The sequence below is a fragment of the Protopterus annectens genome, chromosome 4.part1, assembly GCF_019279795.1.
Source record: "Protopterus annectens isolate FY-2018-M chromosome 4.part1, PAN1.0, whole genome shotgun sequence".
NCBI classification, from domain to species: domain Eukaryota; kingdom Metazoa; phylum Chordata; order Ceratodontiformes; family Protopteridae; genus Protopterus; species Protopterus annectens.
The window spans coordinates 702,543,248-702,562,161 of NC_056734.1; the positions used below are offsets into that span (position 1 = coordinate 702,543,248).

At 38.6% G+C, this 18,914-nt stretch overlaps 1 protein-coding gene across 1 annotated transcript in view; it reads right to left on the reverse strand.

The window, feature by feature from the left end:
- RSRC1 (arginine and serine rich coiled-coil 1) overlaps positions 1–18,914 on the reverse strand; it is a 3,250,950-nt gene that overhangs the window by 1,132,887 nt on the left and 2,099,149 nt on the right. The gene's annotated exons all lie outside the window — the stretch shown is intronic.

Genomic DNA, 18,914 nt, shown 5'->3' on the forward strand with positions numbered 1-18,914 from the left:
TGGATAGCTAGTTCCCATACTAGAAATGCCAACCAGCAAAGGAGATAAGACCGCGTCACCCCTTGCTTGTTGACATAACACACCACTGTGGTCTTGAGAGGCCCTGGGGAGAAGAGTGTGAAATGCTTGAAATGCCAGCAGAAAAGCTCTCAACTCTTGACACTAATGTGGTCTTTTCTTTGTTGAGGCGAACAAGGATCCTGCACCTACAGACAGCCGAATGATGTTCCCCATCCCACATCTGAAGAGTCTGTGAACATCTCCTAGGAAGGAAGAGGGGGTTGAAAACAGGACTCCTGGATTGAGAGCCAACTGCAAATCCATCACTGAAATTCCAGCTTGAGGCATGGAAAAAGAGGAACTATGAAGTCAAGGAGATGAAAATGCTGAAGCCAAACTGACTTTCAAAACCACTGAAGTTTTCTCATGTGGAGTTTGGCAAAAAGGAACATAGGAATGGTGGAGCCCATATAACCTAGAGCTCTCAGAAACTCCCTGGCTGTGACTGAGGCCAAAGGAAGAAGGGGTTGAAAGAAGGAAATGAAAGTCAATGCCTTGGGAGGAGGCAGGAATGCCAGCATTGGAACGGTCTGGATCATGCATCCCAGAAATACATGATCCTGTGAATTAGCCAGAAAGGACATTTGGAAATTTATAGTGAACCCCCAGACTTTGTAAGACAGAAATGGCAAAAGTGAAGATGCTGCAGCAGAATCTCTAGAGAAGAAGCCTTAAAAGACAGATCGCCTAAGTAAGGAAAGACATGTACTCCTCTCAGCCTGCAAAAAGCAATCACAGGAGCGAGGCATTTGGTGAATACCCTTTGAGGCAATAGAAAGGTCAAAGGGCAAAGCAGAGAATTAAAAATGCCAGGTTGCAACAGAGAAATGTAAAAACTTCCTGAAAAGTAGATGAATAGGGATGTGAAGAAATGCGTGAGGAAGCAACAGAGTGAACAAAGTCTGAAGGGACAACATCCGAAAGGAAGGGACCTTCAAAAAGGTGTTCAGCTGACAGAGATTCAAAATGAGCCTCCAAGTGCCTTCTTTCCTGGGGACCAAGAACATTGTAGAGTAACCCCCACTCCCCCTTTGAGAAACTATAACTGCCTGAATAGTTCCCCAAGATAAAAGATCTTGAAGAACCCCTGGGAAAATTTTCAACTGTTCATGAGGTGGCTGAGGAATGACCATGAAAGGGGGAGAGATTTCCAGACCATGTAGTATCCTAGGCAGATAATGGACAGAACCCAGGTATCCTGAGTGATCTTTAACCAAACTGGAGAGAATAGAGAAAGACAGGAATGTGGCTGAGAAGAATAAGATAGTCAAACAGCACCTGATTTGTTAGGAAAAGGCAATTTCTGTGTCACAGCAGCTTAGGTAGCTTTAGCAGGAGGAGCCCTTTTCCCACCCTATTTACCCTTGAGGGGGGACGATGAGACTGCCTACAAACAAAGGCCAGCTTATTAGGGTAATTCCTTTGAAAGTTAGGCACAGGGACATATAAAACATGTTTCAGTTCCTGTCAAGACTTGCCCTTACCTTGAAGAGGCAAACAAATCAGCAGCATCTGAAACAAATAAGTGCTTGTTATCCAGAGAGGCATCCATCAAATTAGCCTTAATATCATCAGTCAAAGGTTGAAGCCAAAGTCAGGAATACCTCCTCATTACAAAACCAAAAGCAACAGCTCTAGAAGAAGCATCTACTGCATCATAACTGCACTTAATAGAAAGGCGAGCCACCTCAGAAGTCTCCAGCCAGGAGTTAGAAAAAGTCTTATCCTCAGAATCAGGAAGGTCAGACATTACCTGAGAAAGAAATGCAAAAATACATCTTGACATAATGGTCTGATAACTGATAGCCTAAAGACAAGGGTAGATGAGGGATAAACCTTCATACCTAGCTTTTTCATAGTTCTTTATAAGGAAATGACTTCATAGAAGTCAGCAACAGAGATGGCTTGTCAGATGCCACAGACACCTTAGAGGGGTCAACAGAAATTTGCAATCCTCGGGCACCCTGTAAAATGTATCAGTTTTTTGGGGGGGCAGGGGTATGGTAGTCTGGAGCCTGAGATGCAGTAGAAAAGGCATCTAACAAGGCAGCTAAAATAGTAGGATCAGCAGAAAGTGTAGAAGAGTCAATTTGTAGAAGCTCGTAATACCTTTTCTGAACCTCAGAAGAAACCTGGGCACAATCCCACTTAAAAAAATTGCATCATTCCTGAAATTGTGCCCCCAGAGGAAATGTCTTCAAAAGGAGTGTCAGGACTAGTGGAGTCCTCTTCTTCAGAAAAACAGTCTAAGGGAGAAGAAACCTGGGAAGAATAAGCAAGGGATTCCTCATCTGAACCCCCCTCCTCCTCAGAGGAATCCTGTTCCCTAGGCTTTTTCAGTGGAGTAGAGGACCAAGGCAGAGCAGGAACAGAAACTCCTTGAGGAGGCTTTAAGGCCATAAGGGCAGTAAACAACCCCTGAGTGAAATGCTGCCATTAACACTGAGGGTCTTTAGAAGTGGAAAAAAAAAACGTTTTGTTTTTTGTTTCTTTTTCATTGGGATGTTCGCCTTATAAAATTTAGACGGCTCAGACCCCAGACAGCATTCTACAGTAGTAGCCAGTACATCCACATTAAACAAAATCTGAGGAACACCACTAGGCCCTTTGGTAATAATCAGCTGCAGTTCCCCCTGGACATCCAAAGTGGATATCTGCAAGAACTCCAGGGTGGTGCATGAGGTTGAATCCATGCCAGCCTCTGAAGTGGTTGCGGCAGAGGAATCTGACAGAGTTGGGTGATACTCCAGGATATCACTCGTCTTGGGAAAGATATCTGGTGGTGGCAGTACAGAGGAAGAATCAAGCTACATTTCTTGGCCTTTTTCTTCACAGATGGCTGACCCTCAGGAAGTTCCTTCCACTTTGTCTTTTGCTAAAAGCTTAAGATGTTGGTTCTTTAAGTATAAGGTCAAAGAGGAAAGCCAACTATGCAGAGTCTTTGGGACAAACACCTGACAAACAGAACAGGATGTATGGTCGTGGGAAGCACAGAGACAAAATAAACACAGCTCATGATGATCTTTATGTGGAATCTAACTCCTGCACTGGCAATTACCCTTTCTGGATGACAGGAACTCCACAAGCAGCAAAACAAAAAGAAAAAGATAAGAGCAAAATCCTCAATGGGGCACTTATATGAAATCAGATTGGTGAAACACCAAACAAAGCAGGCATTTAGACAGACGATCAAAAGATGGTGTTTAGACTGGCAGCAAAGGCGTCCTGAGGATGGTACATCGACATCACTTTTACGCAACACTGTACATGAGCAGCAGATGTGTGCTGTACAGTGTACTTTAAGCAATCTAAAGTCTTTGATCTACGGGCCACCCTTTGCAGGGGATCTCTATTTTAAGGAATACTGCAATTGCGAAGGAAGAACATCTGTCCTTAGCCCTACTGTCTTTGGCAGAGAAGAAAAGTTCAGAGGAAGAAAGTAATTTGGGAGGTTTGTCAGTAGAAAGAGAAATGACTGCAGTGTCAGAGGAAGGATTCTTATACAAGAACGTTTGCATCTCAGGCACCTTGTAAAAACTATGAGGTTTCTTAGGAGCAGGGAATTAAGAGCCAGAAGTCTGGAGAGCAGAAGAAAAAGTATCCAGAAGGGCTTCCAACCCAGGAGGGACTGCAGAAGGCCTGGGAGATTCTAGCTGTAAGAGGGCATAATACCTTTTTTGGACATCACATATTTGACAACTTTCCCACTGAAAGTGCACCATCAGTTTGACTATGGTGTCCACAAAAGAAAGCTCCTCAATAGGAGGATCAAGAGAAAGAGTATTATTATCCTTTGATCCTAAAGCAAGAGGGGAACAGACTTGAGAATATGCTAGGAACTCTTCCTTAGAATCCAACTCCACATCTTCATCAGAGAAGACATACTCCCAAAGCCATTTAAGAGCAGAAGAAAAAGGAACAGTGGAAGGCACTGACAACCTTAGGGGGTTTCAAGGCCATAAGGGCCTTGAAAAGACCCTGAGTGAAACTCTGCCACTCTTTATGGGCATCACTGGCCACAGAAGCCACATAATTAGACTTTTACTTTTCTTGAGAGGAACCTCTGCCCTAACAAGCTTAGGAGGATAAGAACTATATCTGACTTCAGTAACAGAACCAGGGACTTCCTCCCTAACAAGTATCTGGGGAACCCCCTAGGTCCTACTCAGATAAACAGCCATGGCTCCCCCTTATATTCTGCAGCAGATGCAGGCTCAGCATTAATAGACTTGAGAGTAACAAACTCCATATCGGCCACCAACTGGGTCACAACAGAGGGAGCTGGTGTCAGAACCAGATGGTATTTGGATTCTTCATCTGACTAGATGGAGGCATCCAGCAGAGAAAGAACAGCAGAAGTCTCTAAATGCATCTTTTTGACTTCTTAACAGGTGGCTGAATGTCTGGGCAGGTGGATTCAGAAGCCATAAATCCCTGATCTAGCAACTTCAGACATTCGTCTTGCAAATACACTAAAGGGGATAGCAAACAGGATCTTAAGTATAAAGGCCTGATAAATTTCTCAGGGAGTGTGATTGTGATCTGCACCTAAGCAGAAAAGACACTTATGGTTCCTATCTTTCTGGGGAATCTGATTCCTGCACTTACAATTCCCCTTTCTGGATGACGTATGTAATAGTAGCCCAACAAAATGAAATACAGAAGAGTCCGCAACAGAGTACTTATATGCCTTCAGTTCAGTAGCGGAGACAATACGATAACTCACACACTGAATTCAAAAAAGTAGCTTTTGGACTAATGGCAAATAAGCTTTTGGACTAATGGCAAAGAGGTTCTGAGGATTAGGCGCTCTCGTACGTCACTTATGTACCTTACACCATGGATGTAGGACATATAATGCCTGAAAGGGCCTAAGGCTTTGGTATGCTCGCTGTGCATATGGATATCCCTTTGGTAAGGAATACTGCAACAGTGATAAGGAAGGACATTCACCTTTTCTCTTATTCTTCTATCCTGCTTGCATTAAAATATCCTGTATTTGTAAGGAACATTAGAACAGATTTCCACCTGTATAAAACAGGGAAATTTGTTATATTTTAACAAGCATGTAATATACTCAATATACTTTTACATTACGTGCAGAGAAAAGCAAAAGGGTGGAAACACGGCAGTCACAGTTCAAAATACCCACAGGTAAAATAGGCAGTAAACAGCAGGCAGCAGGTAAAACAAATCCAAGTATGGAAGCACAGCAGTCACAACTTAAAATATCCAAGGTAAAGCAGGTAGCAAACAACAGGTAAAATAAATCCAAGTTTAATGCATTATATTAACTTTAACTTACTTATTTCTAAGCTTTTTTATCTTAATAGTGTAATCATTGTAGTTACAAAAAAGTGCTGTCTTACTTTAATGTCACTAGCATAAAACAGTAACCACTGATAAAACTCCCTGCTACCTATTTAAAACATATTTACATTATTATACAAAACTGTTTTAAAATATAGCATGTGGTTTACATCCAGAAACTTATTATACAAAGATTAAGGAGGACATTTTTTTTACTCACAGTTATTTCTTCATTCCCTTCATTATCCTTCTAAACATTAATGACAAAGTAGGAATTTTGCTTTAGAGTCCTCCCACCAGTTTAACAGTCCTTACAATTCTTGCAGAACCACAGCTGATAGGTATAAACTACATTAAATAAGAATAATGTGTTACAATTTTTCTATTTATTCACTAATTTCAAATTATTGCTAGTTTTCTTCCTGGTCATCTCGACCTCCGGAACACTGGTCTCTGGTTCAAGTCCAATGTAGTCCCGAGTCTTCTAGTCAGCTGCTAGGCTTTTTGGTGCGTCACCCACACATGTTCCTTTGAAACAAAGGAAATGGTTTAATTGGGAAATGATTTCTGTACATTTTGTTATTGCCAGAGGAATGAGAAGCAGGGTCCTCTTTAGCTTACTGGCTCACTCTTTATTGCTTTTTTCCTCTTTAGCCTGTTCTGCGTCCAAAAATGTCTTTGATCCTCCAGGAAATTTTTTTCTGGAGACGACTGGCTATGGCAACAATCTCATACTTGCCTCTTGACATCCCATGACTGCACAGTCACTCTTCTGTCTACTGTACAATGAATAATCACTTCTCTACAAACATCATGATATTTCAGTTTTAGTGCTTTTCCTTTCTCATATAGTTTTATCAGCTGCAGCTTGTTCAGCTGGTGCGACTGCATTTCTCATGGCCAGCTTTAAAGCATAAACATGATGTGTCCTCTCTGTTAACAAATCCTGTTGTAGAATACCAGTCCAGTTGCTTATTTATACTTTCATAAAATGAATGCAAAATGTTCCTTCTGGCAGCTCTGATATAGCAGAAAAAATGTTTTTTTTTTCCTGCATGTTCTGCCATCTAGCTCCATTTTTTGAAACAGTTCTTAAGAAGTTTCATATTTGGCCAGTCTTTCATTTATTTCAACCTTTGATTTAGGAAGTTTTACTATCTCAGTTGAGGAGATACTAAAAGTTTACTCTATTCTTTATAACCATTGGTCATTTGACTTTAGTCTTCCAGCATTTCACTTTCACTTATTTAAACACCTCCAAATTAATCTGATTTATGTTTTACTCCAAATTACTGGAAGCCACTTCCTGTACTAATGTTGAAACTTGGTGTTTTTTTTCTGAACAGCTGCAAGGTTATTCCCAGCCAAAGCTTTTTCTTCTTTTCTGGTTGATTTTCTCTTACCTTCTCCAAACTTCTTCTTTGCTGGCATCCAGGCAGTCTAAAAAAAGCCAACTAAAAAACCTGAAGCAACTGCCTGCATTCAAGAACACAGAGAGCGGGAACCCATACAAAGCAGTAAAAGCCTCTAACTTTCTTTGAATGCTTAAAGCATACTGAATGATCTCCTCTAAAAACCCTTCCTCTAGATGATGCCATTTCCTACTTTTACCACTCATTCCTAACCCTTCTCAATCAGCAAGCCCCCCCCCCCCCGAACCAAATGCATCAAAACCAATCCCTGCCCATGGTTAACAAAAGATACTAAACTAGCCTTGCACCAAAGGGACATAAAATGGAAACAATATCAAAAACATAAAAATTCTAACACCCTCCAAGAGTATAAGCAACTACGAAACTCTGTAAAAAAAACTAATAATTAAAGACTGCAAAGCCCACTACTCCAAACTCCAGTCTTTGCACTCAACAAATCCCAAAAAATTCTGGGACTCCATCTCATCCATGCTGCATCCTGGCAACAAAGAAAACCCCTGCCCAGACCCCAATCTCTCCAATCTTGAAATAGACAGCCAGTTCAACTCATTCTTTATAGACTGCATAGCTAAACTATCAGCCTCCTACCCACCCCCCTCCTCCAGCACCAACCTCTCCTGCCCCAACCACCACCCCAACCTTCTGCCTCAAGCCCATCCCCACAAGCACTATAAAAAGACTTCCCCTCAAATTCAAACCCTGTCGCAATGCACCCGACAACCTTCCACCCACCTTCCTCAAACAATCTGCAGACAGCATTGCCTATCCCATCTCTACTCTTATAATTAGATCCATACAAGAATCATACGTCCGTTCTATCTGGCGCCATGCTTACATCATCCCCCTTCACAAAGGTGGCAAAAATAATACCACCACCAACTTCAGGCCTAGTGTCATCCTTTCCCCTCTTTCAAAAATACTAGAGAAAACAATACAAGCACAACTCATGGCACACCTAACACTAAATCTCCTCTCCCCTACCCAACACGGTTTCCGCCCTGGCCACAGCACCATGACAGTCCTCCTTTCCTTTCTTGAAACCATAAACCTCTAACGCGACTCAGGCAAGTTCATAACCACACTATTCCTAGATCTGTCAAAGGCCTATGACACCATCTCACACATCCTACTTATATCTCAACTCTCCAACCTACATCTCTCTCCCACCACAATCGCCTGGTCTTCCAGCTACTTTTCCAATGAACAAGCTGTCCAATGGAAAACGTCAACCTCCCCTTCCTTCCCACACCCACAGGTGTCCCACAAGGTTCTGTTCTTTGCCCTCTTCTCTTCAACCTATTCATTAACAATTTTCACCAATCCATCCCAGACTCATCTATCATTCAATATGCAGATGACTTAACAATCATCTGCTCAGCCTTCTCCCCTCTGAGCTCCTAGGAAAACCCAACTAGCCTTCTCCAAAACAGAAACCCGGATGCAATCTAACCATCTGGCACTACATGCAAATAAAACCAAACTAATGTTTTTTTCTGCTACCAAAAACTCCATTGACAAATCCACATTCACCATACACAGCCAAAACAACACCCTCCTTGAAATCGTTCCCAACACCAAGCTTCTTGACAACATTATTGATGAAGAAATAAAATTTACCAACATCCTCTCCACAATCAAGAAAACCCACCAAAAGTTAGGTCTCCTCTACAGGCACAACCGCTTCCTAAGCCCCTCTACCCATGCATCTCTTGCATCCACCTTCCTACTCCCCTCTCTTATGTATGGTGCCCCTCTTTTCACCAATCTCCATCTTGGCCTTCACTCCAAACTTGAATCCTGCTACCATAAGATCTCCAAATTTGCAACCAGTTCAAAAAACTCAACCTACCAGTGCCACTCCCTCCTCTCTCTCTCAACTGGCTTGAACTCCCCAACTACCTCAGTTACCTACAATTCACCATTGCCCACAAGCTCATCTTTAAACCTGCCAACTGCCTAGCTCTCAATACTTCCTTAAAACCTTACATTCCCAACTGCTCACTCAGATCCAAAAACCAAAATCTCCTTCAGGTCCACAAACCTGCACGACCTCCTGGCTATCTACTGCTGTCCCACTCCTTAGCTGAACAGTGGAACTCTCTCCTCACACACCTATGCAACCTACCTAACCATAAAAATTTAAAATCTCAGCTACTCTCTCATCTTTCTTCCAAATGGGAATGCCCTTGCCATGCTCCAATTTAAACCCACCCTTCCACTTTGCACTGACTCATCCAACTACCTCTACTATTACTTCATCCCACCCAAAACAATCCCTCCCCTACCAAAAACTAATTTTCTCTCTAATATCTATATACTCTCCAATCTCAATTATACTATTACCCTCTGCATACATATTTTCCTAACCTACTAATAGCCAGTAGCTATACATTTTGAAATGTTAAACCTACAATTGAGTTTATAACAAAAATATTCACTTTATGTAAATGTTGAAATTTCTGTATTGATTTATGTCTTTTCATTTTTGTAACATTGTGATAAGCCAATTACAAATATCATGGTGCTTATCTGTAAATGTTTAATTAGCTCTATGAACGATGTCCTTTTGTAACATGTGAAATGTAACTTGGCAATTATTGTGGAGCTTTTCTCCCGGGGCCTCCAGTGAAAACGGGCTCTTCTTGGTCCAGTGGACTTCCCCGGTCATCAAACTTAAATATAATAAAAATAGCCAGTAACTAAATTTTACTCCACTGTTATTTTTAAAGGCTCATATTTAACATTTTCAGTTTTCACTCTGGGAAAGTGCTAGATTTACCTGCTGCACAGTATGTAGCCATCTTGGAAGTCCTGAGCCTTTTTAGAGGGCTAAGAAGGCTTGTTCTATAGTAATTATAGTGGCTACTGGGTCTTTGGATTCTGTGAAATAGTTAATAACCATGGGCAGCATAAAATTTGCACTAAATGTGTCAGCTACAATATTAGTTATTTCCTTTGGTTTAGAGTGCGGAGTATTATTTTGGACGGTCTCTGAACACTGCTGGATGTTAGTTCTTAGCTTTTTTAGCTTCCTGACATTGCTAAAGAAAGATGTGCACTTAGTTTTGGTTTCAGTGGCTATTTTCACTTCATCTTCAATGCTGAACTTCCTAATGGTACCTTTAAGAGCTTTACTAGTTAAAGTGAATTATTAAGGAAGACAGAGTGAGACTTCCATAAGCATTACATAATTTCTTTCTCTTGTTAAATAGTTGGCTTATACAGGCATTCTACCATAGAGGACTGTTTTTCCTATATTTAGTTGAGACAAGAACTGCCTTAGGCAGCAGCTTTTCCCAATGGGGTCTGTCAGAGAATAATTAAAGCAAAACTTATTTAAATCATCAAGTAGTTGGAGAAAGTTTGCTTTTTAGAACTCTCTAATAATCATCATCATCACCAATCTCTCTCTCTTTTTTTATTTTCTTTACATTTTTTACATGAGTTTTTTTTTTTTTTACATATTCTACATGGGGTCGTGGTGTTGTGTCAATTGTCAGCATATCTCTCGATTTAATGCCACACACTTATCTTCTTTGACAATCACACCTGACCTGACTGTCGCAGGCCTTCTCTCACATAATCCATCCATCACTTTGATCTATGCCCTTGTTTCCTCTTGCCTTCTTCCTGTTTGTCCCAAATCATCTTCACCAGACTTTCTGCTTTTCTTCACATATACCCAAACCACCATAATCTGTTCTCTTTAACATTGTCTGCAATTGGAGCTACTTTGGCTTCTGTTCTGATGTCTTCATTTCTTCTTCAGTACCACAGTGTGTATCCTACCACTCATCTCAGGCACTTCATTTCCATCTGCTCTAGCTTCCTCAACTAATTTGTCATTAGTACCAGGTTTCTGTACCATACAGTAGTAATAGTGGTCACACCACTGTTTTGTACACTTCACGTTTCATCTCCTTTAGCATTCTTCTGTCATATACTACCTCTGCCACTCTCTACCATTTGGCTGCTGCCCTTCTGATTCTAGCTTTCACCTCCTCACTCAGACTTTCTTTCTCCTCCACCCTCAGGTAATTAAAGAATAATACAGGAATACACACTCCCTTCTCCCTATATTAAACACTACATTGGAAAGTAGTAGTCATCAAGTTTAATTTTATTTAAAAGACAAAAAATAATTTGATAATAAAAAATAATTTACTTTTACATACACTGTTGACAGTAAAGTGATAAGAGATTGTATTATCAAAAATTGGAATATTGGGTGAAAAAACAATTATGGTGTAGATAAGGGATAAGTCATTCAAGGATTGGTTGGAAATGGATAAGTATTATTTGAATAGGTTAAAAACAAAGAAAAGGGACATGGCCAAATGTGGCAACTGTTCGCTATGTCTGTATATAATGGCAACGTACTCTTACATTGTGAATGGTATAAAATATATGATCAAGGGTTATTATACTTACATAAGTAACAAAGTGATTTACTTAGCATGCTGTCAAAATTGTCCCGCATTTTATGTGGGGAAAACCAGCAGGAAGTTGTACAACAGAGTATATGAGCATAATTTAAATATCAAAAATAAAATATCTATGAACACCCTGTACAGACTTATCCAAATTGTAAGGAGGTCATAGTTCCCATTTTTAGTTTTGGAACAATTTTTGAGGGATCTGAATGGCTTTATTATTGATGAAAACTTAAATAAGAGTGAACTATGTCGGCAGTGAAAGTTGAATTCTACTAAATATCTGAGTTTGAATGACTCTGTATCTATTAATTCAACTCTGAAATTATGAAGTTTGGAAGTGTAAACCTGTCTTATTATTCGACCCTTGCCATTGGTGGATTTTTTCATGTGACATTATAATGAAGTGTTTTTAATGAATGGGAACATTTTTGTTTGTTAGTTCTGATGAAGTTCCTAAATTGCATGGAATGAAAGCACTTAACTCTATTTTGGTGGAAGTTTTAAGTTAATTTTCATTGTTATTCTCCTTGGATCCATTGGATTTATTGTATTTTTAGTGTTGGTGGTTATCCATTTTGAGAACTTAGTTGGTCTTCACTCTTGTATGTGATCTTGTGACCATCGCTCTTACTGAGCCATGTGTTGACCACCATGAAGCCATTTGCCAAACAGAAATCGAGGATGGCCTCTCCTCCTTTTATTCCTGTTACCCCATCCATGTGGACCACGGCAGTCCTCATATCCTGTTCTCTCTGCCCCGATATGTGCATTCAGGTCCCCCTTTATCAACACCAATATATGCTGTCCTGCATAATCTAGGGGTCTATGTTAAATCATTGAAGGCTTAAAAAAGCGAACGATGATTTATCAAACCCATGTAAGTGAAAGCTTACAATCTCGAACGCTTAGAACTGCGATTTTTTCCCCCAAGGGAAAAAAATTGCTGTACTACAAAAACCAAAAAAAAGTTTTAAAACATTACATAAAGTGGGGGGGGAGGGCTTTGCCCCCCCCCCACACCCCCTACTTAAACATACCAACTCCAAGATCGCACTACAGTCACGAAAATGGCAAAGTAACGGAAGCAGCCAAGCGATTTATTTCCCAGGGAAAAAATTTGATTATACGCTGTTTCGCTATTTTGCCTTTTCGTGCTTTCAAGTTCGATCAAGATGCATTCAAAAGAATGCGTCTTCGATCATTTAATAGGAACCCTAATCTAGAAAGTCCTGCAACTGCCATATGAATGCACTCTTTTCCTCACTATCACAACCCTGCTGTGGGGCATAGGCTGAGATTATGAATAGTACCCCATCCTTACACTGGAGTCTGATTGCCATGAGTCTATCATGAATTATGATTAACATCCCTCACTGTCATCTGAAACCTCTCCCTCACCACAATTCCCACACCATTTCTAGTTTATCCTCCTGTGTAGCAGACTCTGGACTCCAAGCAAAGTGGCTTTGTTGCCCTGCCTTTCCATCATGTCTCCTGCATACATAGGATGTTCAGCCACCTCTTGATCATCATGTCATTCACTTCCAAGCTGCAGCCTGTCAATACACCTACATGTGTAGCAATTCTTAGCTCATGTTTGGACGATTTATTGGTTTTACATCCAGCTTTCACTCAACAAAGCTATCCCAGGTAATCCAAGTTGGGCAACTGGGACACTGGTCAGGCAGTAACTTATTGGCGCAGGGCTGTTGGGCTTTTATATCAGGCACACACTGGCCAACAGGATCACCTATACCCCCTCCCACCATTAGGATGGAGGCCCAGCATAAGTTGGGGTAGACCAGGTCCTCAACCCACTGATCACCAGCAAATACCCATGTTCATTTAGCAACATTTGTCGACGTGACAATCATCTAGAACCAATTTACATCCTCAAGTGGCTAGCCTAACACTGAAGTATTTGTATGGGCAAGTACCACCAGTGTTAAAGGAAAACAATTATTTTATGGTCTGATTTACTGAGGGAAAGAAAATGATATATAAAGAGATGACATAATTCTTTTATGGTCTGATTTAATGAGGGAAAATGATATATAAAGAGATGTACAAGAAGTGGCCTTACCTGTGAGGGCAAGATCAAGGGTAGGATGATTAACTGTACAACGAAGCTGACATTTATAATGGTCAAGTAAGTACTGGGCATGCTGACAATTGGCAGTGCAGGTCAGACAGTTTACTGATGGATTGCTAAGATCTCCCAATAAATATGTGTTGAATTACTGGGAATTTTAGATAAGGTGCTAAGATAACTATTGTGGTAGACATAGAAGGTGTTTACAGCTAGTTATTAAGTGTTAGAAGTGGGAATAGAGGGTTTCTATGGCTAGCTATGAAGTAGTACACAATATTGTTTTGGGTGAGCTGGAACTCGGCTATTTCAAATCCGGTGCCCGGAGGAATCAGTTATGAGGTGATGATATCCTTGATAAATACTAATATACACTTGCAGTTGCCAGTAGGTCTGAAGACAGGATATGCACTAAACCCATGATCTGCACATGATCACTAACATTTTTTTTTTTTTTTGCTGAGACTTAACTATTCAAAAAACATGTGTGTGTTTTCACTGTGCAAGGAGTACTATGGCTACAAAATGGGACATGACTGCATACAAGGTTTTCTATCACTGTGCATCAATCTTTATGAATTATACACTGATATGCGCTTCTGTGTATTTTACTCCATAGGGCACAACGCTCATGAATTTTGCACTCTATAATCTACCCTAAAATGTCACATTTTAGGAAAAGATGTTCTATTATTGTTTAAGCAGCTAACATTCTGTAACCTTCTTTTCTATTTGCTGCATGGAGTAGTTATAAATGACATTATAATGAAGTTTAAAATTTTCATGTTATCAGTATAGTGACTGATGCTTCAATGACACTACAATTTTCTCTCCAGAAGCACCATCAATTCCCTTGCTAACTTTGAGGAGACATTCACTTTTGCTACAATTGTGTTTAGCTTTTTAGGATGGTGGCATTCTATAACTCAGGCCTTAATAAGTGTTTGCGATACAAGAAAGTTTGTTTGCTAAGAAGGTCAGCCTACTGTGTACATGAGCTTATTTCAATTACTGACGTTGTAAGGTGATACTGCCTTGGGTTAGTTATATAGATGAAGTGAAAAATGTGAATGCTTTTGATATTATTGGATAGGGCTAGTGTGAAGTTGGAGAGAAAGTAATTTAACTGAGGAGTAAAAATTTTCTTGGTATTACAGTGTGTGTTATGAGGTCAAAGGGCACTAGTTATGCAGCAATACTGTTTGAGCTTTTCTGAGTTTTCTTAAAAACACTGGGGGATGAAAGAGGAGGAGGGATCTTGATATACACCAAATATTTGAAGTGAGTGACTTTCTTTCTGGTGGTTAATCAAGTGATTCAGGTGGCTTCCTGTGTGTTTGAATACTTTTTGATGTGCCTCTAACTTACTTTATTCTCCTTTTATTTACCATAATGTGCTTTGAAAATGTTGTAGAAATCGTGTTAAAAGTTGGCATAAATTATGGAGAATGAGGAATTATACTTCGAAAAAAATACTAAGGTATCTATATAAAGAATCAAGCTTGGGTAGTTCAAGGGAGTTGTAAGGGAATTTATGAATATGGACAGAGCTTGGATGTAGCTTTGAGGAACTTCTTTGGTGACAGTTTTTTTTACTTGAGAAGTGTCATGCTTTTGTGAACTCCAAGAAATGTTACGATATTATATATATATATATATATATATATATATATATATATATATATATATATATATATATATATATATATATATATATATATATATATATATATATATATATATATATATATATATATATATATATACACATTATACAGAGATGAACTGGATCTTACCTCAACAACCAAAATGTGCAAGGTAACAAACTAGTCCTCTGTGAGATGTTGGTCCATTGCAGGACAATCATACATACACATTCTCATCACATATAAATAGCTGTGAAAAATTAGGAAGCTCAGCAGGATACATGCTTGCATGTATTGGGGATGAAAGAAGAAACAACAGCACCAAGGAAAACCCACATGGACATAGGGAGAACATGGAGACCACACAAAAAGCTCTGCAAGATCCAAAGTAGAGCATCAAGCACGGTCAAGTAGAAGTGCTTAACCAGCATGTCAGAGAACATAGCTGGTTCCAAATCAACAATACATATTTTCCGAGACGCCTTTCATTAAGTTCTAATTTTGACACATTTTTATTTTTACTCTGTGTCAGTGTAAAGTTCTTATACCAGCTGCTAAAAAATACAATACAGAAAACACATTCTAAACAACACTTGTGATGGTACATTTACAGCATGCACAGATTCATGTTGTGGAGGTTGTGCTAATATTCACTCTGCACCCATTCTTCAAAGGCTAAGGGATTGGTACAAATGAAACTATTTGAATGCAGTTCATTTCAGTACTGATGTACAGCAGTATGTTTGTTTGTGTCTTTCGGCTTTTCCCGGTTAGGGGTCGCCACAGTGGAACTCCGGTCCGCTAATGATTGGTAGTGGATTTTTACGTACCGGGTTACCAGCCCTGACGCACAACCTTCAACGAAGGCACACTGATGTACAGCAGTATGAAAAAAGCATTTTCAAATGCTCTTGCCAGAAGAAATCTGCTAACTGGCCCAATGAAATGTGCTATATTAAATAGTAAATACTATTTTACCTTACTCAGTTTGTAAAGTATACTGGCCTGCGTCACTGTGTTGTACACAGCATTTGTTTAAAGAAAGCAAACCAGATTGTGTATGAACATATGCTGAGGTGGGACACTGATGTTTTTCTGTTTCACTGAGGATTTACTTAGAATTTAAAGATGCTTTAGTTTTTTTTCCTTCAGAAATAAGTTAAGCATAGCCAGTGAATGCTGTAGCAATTAGTGCTTTCAGTAAACCCTACATAGTTAATAGATAAATCTTTTGTGTTTAATTTTTAATATAGTTGTTTATTATTACCTTATTAAATATGGAACGATAATTATGCCCTCCTTATTCAAGTGACTGTAGTCGCTCATGTTTTCTTTGTTGACTCAGATGAATGAAATTAGAATAAACAATTTCTGAGTCATTTGTAATCACTAGCTGATTAATGGAGGTTCGTTTCATAGCCATTTTTCATTCAAGAACACCTGATATCTTTCCCATAAACAAATTGTGTTTGTGTAAATTAAGAAATTAAATGAACCATTTGATGAGTTTATGATTGACCTCTCTAACTCAGAGCCCATTAGTCAATGTCATTATCATATAAAACTATGTGACTAACATGCTGTCAAAAGGAGCTTGTGGATTTATTATGATTTCTGATTAATGTTTACTGCAAGCCAAACTAGATTGTAATAATTTTTGATTCTCATTTTGGCAGTCAGTGAAAATTTTCATCTTTGATGAAACGTGTTTATGTCCCAGAAGATATAGTGGCAATTATGAAGTGATGATGGGATAAATCTAAAAATGTTGCATATTATTTTATTAAATGCATTGCATTTGTTTATATTATGGTTGCGCTTATGCCTATAAAAATAAAAGGCCAGACATTTAAAAATTGTACCAAGGTGTCTTTCAGTAGAATTGCAGAAATGTTCTGTTCAGTTTTGTGCTTTGGATTTGTGTCCAGAATGTATCCCACTGACTCATACAGCAGTCTTATCAAAAGTTAATTTTTGCATCCGGTTGATAGAATAGTATATTTGTTTCCAAATGGATTTCTACATTTCCTCTTTTCATTAAAATATAAATTGCTAGTGTGATACTTTCTCAAGTTGCATTTACTGAAATCTGTGTTGGTTCACATTTGTAGTTTTAAAATGGCATGCTGATCAAATAGAGAGAGAGAGAGAAAAAATATAGGTCTGTGTAACATTTTGATGAGTTGTACAAAATGCAATTTCTGAATAATGTAGGTTACACAACCAGGTTCTTCAAACTGAACACCCTGATATATATAAGGTATTATGCATTGTGAGGAGACCTTTTACAGAAGGACTATCCCTGTAGAATTTGAACCATCAGACCCTTAGTGCACTAGACAACTTTATTTCAAAAGTTCCCCCACCCCAAATTGTGGAGTGTTAATGGCATTTTAGCTATGTAACAATGGGCACACCTATCTCAGTATTTACGTATACATTTCTTAGCTAGGTAGTTGGGCTGGCCAGTGGACACATTTTCCACTTATGAACAGTGATGAAATGGTTGCACAGACATGGCAAATAAATATACAGTTAAAGTATAATTCAGTAATACAACAATGCAATACTTAAAATAATAAAACTTGAGCATTTGTGAATTTTATTTTTAAAACGGTAACACTCTCTCTCTCTCACAAACACACGTTTGACTTATACTTAGTAAAAACAGAAGTGCATTATATAGGTTTGTGTGGGATAAAGCTGGGATTTGAGGACGTGTAGGGAGGGTTTATAAAGTTGGAAGTTCTCTTTGAGATTATGTGGTTGGGCTGGGTAGTTATATTTTGCTTTATTGTTGTGGGAGAACTAAATAGGAAAAAAAGTAAAGGTATAAATGGGAAAAAAAGGAAATGGTTGAAAAAAAAAAGAAAAGAAAAATAATTTTAGAGCAGTGTCAGTAAATGTGAATAGCACTGTTAACACTGTATGAAGGATAGGGATACTGGAATGGTATGCACATTGTGATGTGGATGTTATCCTGTTGGAAGATATGAGATTTCTGACAAGTAAAGAAAGATTACAAATTGAAAAATTTTGGGATGAAATATATGGAATTTACGGAGAGAATCCTGTTCTGGAGTGGCTATGTTTTGTAAAAACAGTAAATATTGGATGTTACATTAATAAAGATGAGAAAATTAACTATATTAAAAGTTATATATAGAGAGAGAAAACATTTATAAAAGTATAGCATTATATTCATATATAAATAAAGAATGAGAGAGACTGATTCATCAAATATTAGACTATGTAGTGGTGAACATGAAAATATAACTGCAGGAGACTTTTTTTTAATATATTTCCCCTTAAATCACAATTAATGAGGATATGATAAACTGTGGTAAATTGGCCATGTGTAATAACAGTCAATGGACTTATATAAGGGGAGCATTTAGATCTGAAATAGGTTATTTTGTAGTATCAGAAGGTCTGGAAATACTATATGGTGATATAGCTGTGACGGGTTTCTCAGACCATTTAGCAATTTGAATGGAGGTAATGGAAGACAGAGAGTACTTATAAATAGGAAAATAAATAAAAAGAAAATGAGCAATTACTGGATAAAACTGGAGAATGGGAAGTAAAGCAGTTATGGGAAGATTATATAATGATGAAAGACTTCTATAAAAATTTGTCTGAATGGTGGACAGAATTTAAAAAGAAGTATAAAAAATGTTTGTTTCAAAGTCAGGAAAAACTACGAAAGGAAGAGAAAGCAAAGTATGGAGAAATGTACAGAAATGCATTAGAAAGATTGGAAAATAATGTAAAACAGTATTACAATAATGAAAAAGAAATATACAAAAGAAAAAAAGACATTGTTATTTATATAGACATACTATTTACAAGGGAGAAGGGAAGAAGTATCTGCTTATCTGGGAAAATAGTAAAGGAAGAAGTTAGTACAATGCTGAGGGAAATGAAAACTATAAAAAGA